General features: G+C 34.1%; 1 long non-coding RNA gene across 2 annotated transcripts in view; it reads left to right on the forward strand.

Moving 5' to 3' along the window:
- Positions 1-11,025, forward strand: part of LOC147911869 (uncharacterized) — a 129,371-nt gene extending 118,346 nt beyond the window's left edge. For both annotated transcript variants that reach the window (XR_015550615.1, XR_015550616.1), the window contains exons 4-5: positions 7,137-7,266; positions 8,879-11,025. This is a non-coding gene — a long non-coding RNA (uncharacterized LOC147911869). The remainder of the gene's footprint in view (positions 1-7,136; positions 7,267-8,878) is intronic.
- The last annotated feature ends 762 nt before the right edge of the window (positions 11,026-11,787 follow it).

An 11,787-nucleotide genomic window follows, 5' to 3' on the forward strand; every position in this document is an offset into this window, starting at 1 on the left:
AAAATGGTGATGTTATGAACATAACAGTAAATTTAAGGCACTTAAATTAGTTTCTGGCATATGTCACATACCTTTTAGAAAAGATAGTTCTTACTCTCACCATCATCATCATAATTGTCATCATCACCATTTTTATTACTTGCTTTTCTTATACTACATAAAAATAACATATTTTAACAGAATTTGACTTATTATCACTAATATAACTTCCCAAAGCTTTGTTGGGGGTCCATTAATGTTCTGCAATTTCCAAATTTCCTTTCTCCTTTTATGAATTTTAAAGTCTAATCTGCCTCTACCTTGAAAAAACTTCTGCACATGAGAAAAATATTATGAAAGATATAAAATAATCTACCTGAATTTAATATTCAGGTAGACAAGTAAAAACAAATCAAACATCAAACATGATTTTGGGAACAAATCAATAGCAAACAAGATGAGACCACTTATTACCCCAAAAGCCCACGTTTGACAACTTCTGCAAAGTTATTTGTTTTTGTTTTATTTACTAGGTTCAAACTACAGATCACAATGTAGACCACTATACATTTCCAGATAGGAGATAACTATATATATACAAATATACACACTGTTATGGGTTGAATAGTTACCCCTAGTATTTTAGAATCTGACCTTATGTGGAGATAGGGTACATATGGTGATAATCAAATTAAAATGTGGCCATCAGTGTGGGTGCTTATTCAGTATGATTGATGTCCTAATAAAAAAGGAAAATTTGTTGTTTTTGGATTTTTCATGTTTTATTTTGTTTTCTTTTCCAGCTTTATTGAGATATAATTGGTAAATAAAACTGTACATATTTAACATGCACAACATAGAGGTTTTGATATATTTATACATCATAAAATGATTTCTAAAGTCAAGCTAGTTAACATATCTGTCATATCACAGTTACCTTTTTTTGATGAGATCAATTAAGATTTACTTTCTTATTAAAATTCAAGTATAATACAATATTATTAATTATATTCAACATAGTGTACATTAGATCTCCAGAATTTATTCCTCCTACATAACTGAAAGTTCGTACACTTTGATCATTATTTCCCCATTTCCCTCAAACCCCACCTCCTGATTCAAAATTTAAGAGAGATAATGCTGTATTTGTCTTTCTATGTCTACCTTATTTCACTTAGCATAATGTCATCTAGTTTTATCCATGTCGTTGTAAATGACAGGATTTCCTTCTTTTTTAAGGCTGAATGATATTCCATTGCATATATATACATATAGATACATGTATCTATATGTGTATATATATATATAGATACATGCATCTATATGTGTGTATATATATATATACCACCTTTTCTTTATCCATTCATCTGTCAGCAGACACATAACGTGTTTCCATAGCTTGTCTGTTGTGAATAATGATTCAATGAACATGAGAGTGCAGGTATCTCTTTAAGATAATGATTTCATTTCCTTTAGATTGCAAATGGGATTGCTGTATCATATGTTAGTACTATTTTTAATTTTTAAAAACACCTCCACACTGTTTTCCATAATGGCTGTTCCAGTTTACATTCCCCCCAAGTATTAGCAAGGGTCCCCTTTTCTCCACATCCTCATCAACACTTGTTCTCTTTTATCTTTTTGATAATGGCCATTCTTTTAGGTGTAAGGTAATATCTCACTGTGGTTCTGATTTGCATTTCCCTGGTGATTAGTGATGTTTAGCACCTTTCATTTACCTGTTGGCTATTGGTATATCCTGTAAAAATGTTTATTTTGGTCCTTTGCCCATCTTTTAATTGGGTCATTTGTTTTCTTGCTATTGAGTTGTTTGAGTTGCTTATATATTTTGAATATTAACCTCTTACCAGACATATGGTTTAAAAAAATTTTCTCCCTTTCTGTAGGTTGGTTCTTTACTCCGTTGAGTGTTTCCTTTGTTGTGCAGAAGCTTTTTAGTTTGTTGCAATCCCACTGGTCTATTTTTGCTTTTGTTACCTGTGTTTTGGGGGTCATTTCCAAGAAATCTTTGCCCAAATCAATGTCAAGAAGATTTTTCCCTATGCTTTCTTCTGGTCATTTTACAGGGTCAGGCCATAACTTTAAGTCTTTAATCCATTTTTAGTTGATTTTTGTGTATGATTTGAGATAAGGGTCTGAATTCTTTCATTTGCCTGTGAATTTCCAGAGTTTCCAACATCATTTATTGAAAAGACTATGCTTTCCCCATTGTGTATTCTTGGTGATTTTGTCAAAATAAGTTTATAAAAAATGCATGGATTTATTTCTGAGCTCTCTATTCTGTTCCATTGGTCTATATATATTTTTTATAAAAATACCATACTGTTTTGATTATTATGGCTTTGTAATATAATTTGAAATCTGGATGTATTATGCCTCCAGCTTTGCTCTTTCTCTCAGTATTTCTTTGGCTATTCAGGGTCCTTTCTGGTTCCATGCGAAATTTAAGATTGCTTTTTCTGTGTCTGTGGAAAGTGTCTTTGGAATTTTGATAGATATTACATTGAATCTTTAGATGGCTTTGGGTAGTATGGAAATTTTAACAATGTTAATTCTTCCAATAAATAAACTAGGGATATATTTTCATTTATTTGTGTCTTCTTCAATTTCTTTCATTAATGTTGTGTAGTTTTCAGTGAATAGATATTTTACCTCCTTGGTTAAATTTCTTCCTAAGTATTTTATTGTTTTTGGTGCTATTGTAAATTGGATTATTTTCTTTATTTCTTTTTCAGGTTGTTAATTGATAGTCTATAGAAACACAATTGATTTTGTGTGTGTGTGTGTGTGAGGAAGATCAGCCTTGAGTTAACATCCATGCTAATCCTCCTCTTTTTGCTGAGGATGACCAGCTCTGAGATAACATCTATTGCCAACCCTCCTCCTATTTTCCCCCCAGAGCCCCAGTAGATAGTTGTATGTCATAGTTGGACATCCTTCTAGTTGCTGTATGTGGGACGTGGCCTCAGCATGGCCAGAGAAGCGGTGCGTCGGTGCTCGCCCAGGATCCGAACCCGGGCTGCCAATAGTGGAGCGCGTGCACTTAACTGCTAAGCCATGGGGCCAGCCCCTAAACACAATTGATTTTTGTTTGTTGATTTTGTATCCTGAAGCTCTACTGGATTTGTTCATTAGTTCTAACAGTTTTTGGTGGAATCTTTAGTTTTCTCTCTATATAAGATCATATTATTTGCAAATAGAGACAATTTTACTTCTTTCTGATTTGGATGTTTTTTTATTTCTTTTTCTTGCCTAATTGCTCTAGCTAGTATTTTCAGTATTATGATGAATAGAAGTGGCAAGACTGGATATTCTGGCCTTCTTCCTTATCTTAGAGGTAAAATGTTTTTCTTTTCATCTTTCAATATGATGTTGCCTATAGGCTTGTCTTATATGACCTCTATTATGTTGAGATTCGTTCCTTCTATACCTAATTTTTTGAGAGTCTTTTCCATGCAAGGATTTTTTAATTGTTTTTTCTACATTTGTTGAGATGATTATATGGTTTTTATCCTTTATTCTTTTAATGTATATGTCACATTTATTGATTTGTGTATATTGAACCATCCTTGTGTCCCAGGGATTAATTTGACTTGTTCATGGTGGGTGTATGATCTTTTTAATGTGCTATTGAATTTAATTTGCTACAATTGTGTTGAGAATTTTTACGTATATTTTTTTCAGAGATACTAGTCTGTAATTTTATTTATTGTAGTGTCTTTATCTGGCTTTAGGATCAGAATGATGGTGGCATCATAAAATCACTCAGAAGTGTTTTATCCTCTTCAGGTTTTGGGGGGATTTTGAGAAAGTTTGGCATTAATTCTTCTGTAAATATTTTTCAAATAACCAGTGAAGCCATCTGGTCCTGGGCTTTTATTTGTTGGAAGGATTTTGATTACTGATACTATTGACTTACTAGTATTGTTCTGATCAGATTTTCTATTTCTTCATGATTCTGTTCTTTTTTCTTTCTTTTTTTTTTTAGAATTTAAAATGGGCCAAACTCCTTATGGCTCTGTGTCAGGAAGAAACACAGAGATTTGTGGGAGTAACATTTCCCAAGAGTCTCTCATGAACTGACTTCCCTGCTCAGTCTGGGATGGCAAGGCTATGGAGATCCCATGAGATACAGCTCCAGGAGAATAAGTACCACTGTTTTGGAGTGGAGTGGAAATTGCCAGTGCTGTGTGTTCCCCAGAAGTCCCATACTGTTGCCTGACCTATACCTACAGGACTGGGAAGTGGGGACGATCCCAGGGAACCTGGATGCTAAGTTATGCAGCATGTGTATGCACAGTTTGCTGCCCTGCCACTATTTTCAGACATCTAGGGCTATGTGAATAGGGGCTGCCCAGCTCAGCAGGCCATCTTGCTGCAGGCAGTGGTTATCAGCTCTGCACTCTTAATGCTGAGCAGGGATGTTTGTTTCAGCCCCATGATTCCACTTTGATAGGTTGTATGTTTCTAGGAATTTGTCCATTTTTTCTAGATTATCCAATTTGTTGGCATATAATTGTGTATAGTATTTTCTTATGATCCTTTGTAGATTTCTGTAGTATCCATTATAATGTTTCTTCTTTCATTTCTAATTTTATTTATGAGTCAGCTCTGTTTTTTCTTAGTTAAAAGAAAACTATCTTAGTGTAGCTAAAGATTTGTCAAATTTATCCCTTCAAAAAAACAAACTCTTACTTTTGTTGATCATTTCTATGATTTTTCTAGTCGCTATTTTATTTATTTCTGCTCTAATCTTTATTATTTCTGTCTTTCTGCTACCTTTTGTCTTAGTTTATTCTTCTCTTTCTAGTTCCTTTAGGTTTGGGAAAGGTTGTTTTATTGAGATCTTTCTTTTTCCTTATTGTATGGATTTATAACTATAAACCCTAAGTTTTGATATATTGTTTCCACCTTTGCTTGTCTCAAGATATTTTGGGTTACCTTTTGATTTCTTTATTGACCTATAAGATTTTCAGGATTATATTTTTTAATTTCCACATACTTGTGAATTTTCCAGCTTTCCTCCTACTATTGATTTCTAGTTTCATACCATTGTGGTCAGAAACGATATTTGATATGATTTCAATCTTTGTAAATTTGTTAAGACTTGTTGTGTGGCTTAACATGTGATATATCCTGGAGCATATTCTATGTATGCTTGAGAAGAATGTGTATACTGTTGCTATTGGGATGAATGTTCTGTGTATATCTGTTAGCTCCATTTAGTCTATAACATTGTATAAGTCTGCTGTTTCCTTATTGATTTTTTGTTTGGATCACATATCCATTATTGAAAGTGAGTAACTGAAGTCCCCTACTATTATTGTATTAGTATCTATTTTTCCTTTCAAATCTATTAATATTTGCTTTGTATATTAGTGGCTCTGATACAGCTGCATCTATATTTTTAATTGTTATATCCTATTGATGATTTGACCCCTTTATCATTATATAATGACCTTGTTTGTCTCTTGTGAAATTCTTTGACTTAAAGTCTATTTTGTCTGGTATAGCTATAGCCACTTTTTCTCTTTTTACTTACCATTTGCATGAAATATCTTTTTTCAACCCTTGATTTTCAGCCTATTTGTATCCTTAAAGCTAAAGTGAGTCTCTTGTAGACAGCACATAGTTGGATCTTGATTTTTTAAGTCTATTCAGCCACACTATAACTTTTAATTGTGGAAGTAACTCCATTTACATTTAAAGTAATTATTGATAGGTAAGAGCTTATTATTGACATGTTATTAATTGTTTTCCTGCTGTTTTGTAGTTCCCTTGTTTCTTTCTTCCTCTTTTACTATCTTCCTTTATGGATTTGATGATATTTGTAGTGGTATGCTTTAATTTCTTTCTCTTTATATTTTGTGTAGCTACTATAGAATGTTTATTTGTGTTTACCATAAGGCTTACATAAAACATTTTATTGTTATATCAGTCTATTTTAAGCTGATATAAACTTCACTTCAAATGTATACAAAGACTACAGTTTTACTGCTCCTGCCACTTTATTTTATTGATATCACAATTTGTTTCTTTTTATATTATGTATCATTAACAAATTATTGTAGTTACAGTTATTTTAACACTTTTGTCTTTTAACTTTGCACTAGAGTTGAAAGCTATTTATGCACTACCATTACAGTATTAGAGTATTCTCCATTTTACTGTGTACTGACCTTTACCAATGGGTTTTATACTTTCAGATATTTTTATGCTGATAGTTAGTGTTATTTCAAATCAGCCTGAAGAAATCCCTTTAGCATTTTTTTTTCAGGTAGGTCCACTGGTGATGAACTCCCTTAGCTTTTGGTTGTCTGGGAAAGTCTTTATCTCTCTTTCGTTTCCAAAGTAGAGCTTTGCTGCCTATAGTTTTCTCGATTTTCAGTTTTAATCTTTCAACATTTTGAATACATCATCCCACTCTCTCCTGGCCTGCTATGTTACTGTTGGGAAATCCACTAACAAACTTATGTGGACTCCCTTGTACGCATCAAATTGCTTTTATCTTCTACTTCAAAATTATTTTTTAGTCTTTAACTTTTGACCATTTCATTATAATGTGTCTTGGTAAAGATTTCTTTATGTTCTTTTTATTTGGAATCCTTTGAACTTCATATCTCTGGATGTCTATTTCCCTTCCCAGATTTGGGAAGTTTCAGCCATTGTTTTATTAAATGGGCTTTCTGCCTCTTTCTCTCTGTCTTCTACTTCTAGGACTCCCATAATACATGTATTGGTTTCTTTGGTGAACTCCCAAAAGTCTCTTAGGCTTTCTTCACTTTTTTATTATTTTCTTATTTGCTCTTCTTACTGGATAATTTCAAAGGACTTATTTTAAAGTCCACTGATTCTTTCTGCTGTTTAATCCAGTTCAATTTTGAATGCTTGTGGTAATTTTCTCAGTTCATTGTATTCTTCGGCTCCAATGTTTCTGTTTTTTTGTGATTTCTATCTTTTTGTTTATATTCTCATTTTTTTCATGTATGATTTTTCTTATTTGGTTTAGTTTTCTGCTTGTGTCCCTTTATAACTCACTAAGTTTTAAGATGGCTATTTTTAATTAATTCTCAGACATTTCACAGATTTCCATTTCTTTCATGTTGGTTGCTGGATATTTGCTTTCTTCCTTTTAGGTTTGCTTTGCTGTCTGTGCATTTGTAAAAGCAGCTACCTCTCCCAGTATTTTTGGACTACTTTTGCTGAGAAAGACGTTCACTGGTCAGAAGTGCTCAATATGAAGGAAGATAGTGACTGATACCTCAGGTAAAACACTGTAAGCCTTGGGACAAGGTCCTCTTCTTTTCCTTAACTCCCTAGAGGAAAAGCCTCTTTCACTTTCCTGGAGAAAAAGCCTAAGTTACGTGCTTTTTCTCAAACATGCAGAGCAGTGCTAAACATAAGAGGATGCACACCCCTTTTCTTTGTTGCTAACTGTCCCAGAGAATCAAGCTCTGCTGATTATTCAGCACTCAGTATGTTGTAAGATAGAAACCAGCTTCCCAGAGGACACTCTGACTTGCTGGAGATAAAGCCTCATTCACTTCCCTTCCTCTCTCATGGAGGAAAAACTTCAGTTTATACTCCACAAAACTTCAATTTTGTGGAGTAGTGCTGGCGGTAAGGGCATGCCCTATCCTTTCCTTTGTTCCTAGCTGTACCAGGGGGAACAGGCCCTTCAGTAATAAAGTACTAAGTATTAGGTGGGTTAGAAACACCCTACAGAGGGTGCTCTGAGAGACTAGGAAGCCAGGTGGCCAGGCACAGACTCCAATATCACTCCCAGCCCACACCAACCCTCCCCTCATGAAAGAAATCATAGGCTAAGGTGATCTTCTCAACTCAGGGTTAAGCTGGTTTGGGGGAGGGCCAGATGCGGATAAAGTGAAATTGCTCTTCTTACCCACATAAAGGCTATTGCTCTAAGTTTGTGCTCCTCTGGGGTGCTTCGAATTCTCAGCTGGATTCTGAATTTCTCTTCAAGGTATTTTGGTACAAATATCATTGCTATATCAGTGTTTATGTAGATAAGTGAGAGCTAGGGCTTCCTGCTCTGCCATCTTGATGACTCCTGCTTGGGTTTTATCAAAAAGGGAAATTTGGACAAAGAGAAAGACAAGTATAAGGAGAAGACAATGTGAAAACATAGGAAGAATGCTATATACAAGCCAAGGAGAGAGGCATTGCGCAGATCCTTCCCTCACAGCTCTCAGAAGGAATCAATACTGCTGACACCTTGAGTTCAGACTTCAAGCCTCCAGAATTATGAGACAATACATCAATTTTGTGTAAGCCACACATTGTGTTGTACTTTGTTACAGCAGCCCTAGCAAACTAATGCACAACACAAATGTTCGATTTTTGATTTGTACAAATTTCACTCAAAACATCAATACTTTTCTTGGCTACTTTATTCTGACTCCATACCTTTTCCCAGAATAAATAACTAACATCTAAGAGTACTTTTGGAAAAGAATAAACCAAAACACTTTACCATTTTTTGGAAGTACAGACAGTATTAGTAGTTGCAAAAGATATTTATTAGAAATATATTTGACTTAAAGCCGACCCTTTAATGTAAAGGTGAAATTGTCATCTAAAGCTGACTACATTATAAACTTTGAAAGGATTGCATATGATTTTTCCAACAATATTTTGCTTGAGCTCTAAAACAATTCACTGATGACAAGCAATGAAATGAATTAGGGCAATATTATTGGTTGAACTGTGTCCCTTGAATAAGATATGTTGAAATCCTAACCCCCATTCTTTCAGAATGTGACCTTATTTGAAGATATGACATTTATCGATGTAAAAAATTCAAAGTGTGGTATTAATGTGGATATTAATATGATGTGACTGTTGTTGTGATGGAAAGGGGAGATTTGGACACAGAGACGGGCACACACAGAGAGAAAATGACGTGAAGACCCACAGGGAGAACATGGCCATGTGACTGGAGTGATGCATCTAGAAGCCAGAGAACATCAGGCATTGCAGAAAACCACCAAAAGCTAGAAGAAACAAGAAAGAATTATCCCCTAGAGCCATTATGGAGATAATGGTTCTGCTAACACCTTGATTTTGGATTCCTAGCCTCCAGAACTGTAAGATAACACATGTCTGTTGTTTAAAGCCACCTACATGTTGGTACTTTGTTGTGACAGCCCTACGAGACTAGCACAGGTGACTTTTTAAAGGGATTTTTCAATGCTATGTATGGTTCTATAAGTGTATTTTAAGATGAGTGAAAAAAAGATAATATTTTTGCCACTATAATGGCAATTCTATTCAACATAATTCAGTAAACTATATCCCCAATAGCACCATTGCTACTCCTCATTCTTAGAATTCCAACAACACATAAGAATCTGAAGCATACAATCTAACTCATGATTATATACTATCCAATACTGTTTGCTTGTATTTTTTGTAGATAATTTATGGTGGAATCCCAGGTAGGAAAAGATCAATGATTGCAGCTCTTCCTAACACATTCTTCTCTATATTTTCACTTCTCTATGTGCCTCTTTTTGTCTATAGAATTTTTTTCTAGGCTTCTAGGAATTATTCTGTCTTTTGATATCCCTGGCCTTGGAAGCTTTCAGTTTACCTAGTTATATCCTAACCAAAGTGAGGAAAACTCTTATTTCTCCTTTATTTGGTAATGATAAGTGACTTTGTCAACAGAGAAAATTTAAAAGTTTTATAGAGAGAAAAACCAGAGTTCTTATCAATCTCTTTATCTTGAGTATGTAAATTAGAGATGAGTATTATAGCTAACATTTATTGAGCCAGCTACTGTTCTAAGAGTTTAGTATACATTATCTCTTTTAATCCTCACAAGAATTCAATGATGAAGAAATTAAGAAATGAATTTTAAACAATTTGCTCAAGGTCACAGGGCTAGGATTCAGTCCATGCAGAAATAAAGAAAATAGTGTAAACTGAATAGGTATCATATCAAAGAGAACATGATCTCCAGTTAATGTGGTGGCTTTTGTTATATAAGCAAGGCCCAGAAAAGTATAAAATACTACTTAGCATAATAATGCAACTGTTTGTAATTTCACAAGGTGCAAGAACATGTGAAAAAGAGGAATATCTTTTCCTTATAATATTGTACTGTGTTGTTACCAGAAAAACTGATAAGTTGTTTTTGTTTTTGTTTTTTTGTTTAGTAAAATCAAGGGTAGTTCTAGCCATTAATGAAAATTAGATTGAAAAATGCACCTTGTTTTTACCCACTGGACAAGAACTCACTCCTTTTTTTTCTGGATCAGTAAGTAAGCAAATCTTTAATCAGTGTCTGACTGAAACCTAAGGCACTTGAATTGAAAACCAAAAGAAAAGACAAGGGTACAAATCATCCTCATCCTGCAGAGAAGGATGGAAAAAACTTGAAGGATAGGACTGTGTAGAATAAGGGGTATTAAAAATGGCAAAGATGCAGGTAAGGTGAGAAGAAAAGAGAGAGGAAGAGACGGACAGAGAGATAGAGACAAAGAGAGAGCAGGGAAAGGAGAAACTAGACAAGAGAAAATAATGACATGGAAAATCTTATTTTATTAGTTTTCTTCCAAGTGTTTACTATGCTTTTGAGATTTACCTGACTCTGTGATAGAAGTGTATTATTTTTATTCTAGCACAGTATGTCTTTGGTCTGTGAAAGAATGTGAGAAAAGAGATACTCAAGGAAAGAATAGCTACAATAGATACAGGCCTAGAGAAACAGTCACCCCAAGTGTAGACCCAAGTGATATAAAAAGAATTTGAATACCTAAGGAAGTGACTTGGAAAGTTAGAAGGTCATAAAGTGAAATATTACTGGTCAGAAAGTTGAATGTTTGTAATTAAGATTATGGCAGGTGTGCAGCTATGACAAGTTCTAGGTCAGCATTGTCCAATGGAAATGTATTGAGACACAAGTGCAAGCCACATATGCAATTTTAAATTTTCTAATAACCACACTATAAAGTAAAAGAAATAAGTGAAATTTATTTTAATAATATATATTTTATTCAACAAAATATATCCAAAATATTATCATTTCAATGTGTAATCAACATAAAATTATTAATGAAATATTTTACATTTTTTACATTTAGTATTCAAAATATGGTATGTATTTTATATATACAGTGAATCTCAATTCAGATTAGCCACAATTCCACTACTTAATAGCCATATATATCTAGTGGTTAGCATGTTGGTCAGCACAGGTTTAGGGTATATATTAGAATGAGTGGCTGAGTTAGGGTGAAGTACAAGAACATTAGGAATAGAGGAGATAAAAGACTCCCTGATCCAGGGTGTTGGATAATTTACATGAATATTGAAATCACCAAGTATTGTGACAGAAGCAATGTTGAACTTAGTGTCATTAAACCAGGAGTTAAAAATCTTCAAGGAATGAGAGGGATAACCTGAGGATTGATAGATATCTGAAATAAATTTGATCAGTAGGTGGTACAGTCTTGATGGTGCTCAGGGCAGGCCACCCCAAGAAGCACCACTCTGGTATGCAGATTATTTCAAGCTGAAGACAATAAAGACTCAGAAAACTCAGGTAGAACATTTGAGTTTCCCCTCCCAAACTGCCTAAAGAATTTAAAACAAAAGATGTGTTTCAGGAAGGAGTTATTATCATGATGGCTGTAATAATAATGTAAAACAGATGTTACAATAGGAAAAGCACCAAGCCCCTCTTATCAAAAATTCTGTCTCTCCCTGGCCACATTCTCTATAGGTAGCCCTGAAAAGAGTTGTCAGACAAACATTTGCATT

This window comes from Ceratotherium simum, chromosome X, assembly GCF_057802395.1.
Source record: "Ceratotherium simum simum isolate JZ-2026a chromosome X, ASM5780239v1, whole genome shotgun sequence".
In the NCBI taxonomy this organism is placed as follows: Eukaryota; Metazoa; Chordata; class Mammalia; order Perissodactyla; family Rhinocerotidae; genus Ceratotherium; species Ceratotherium simum.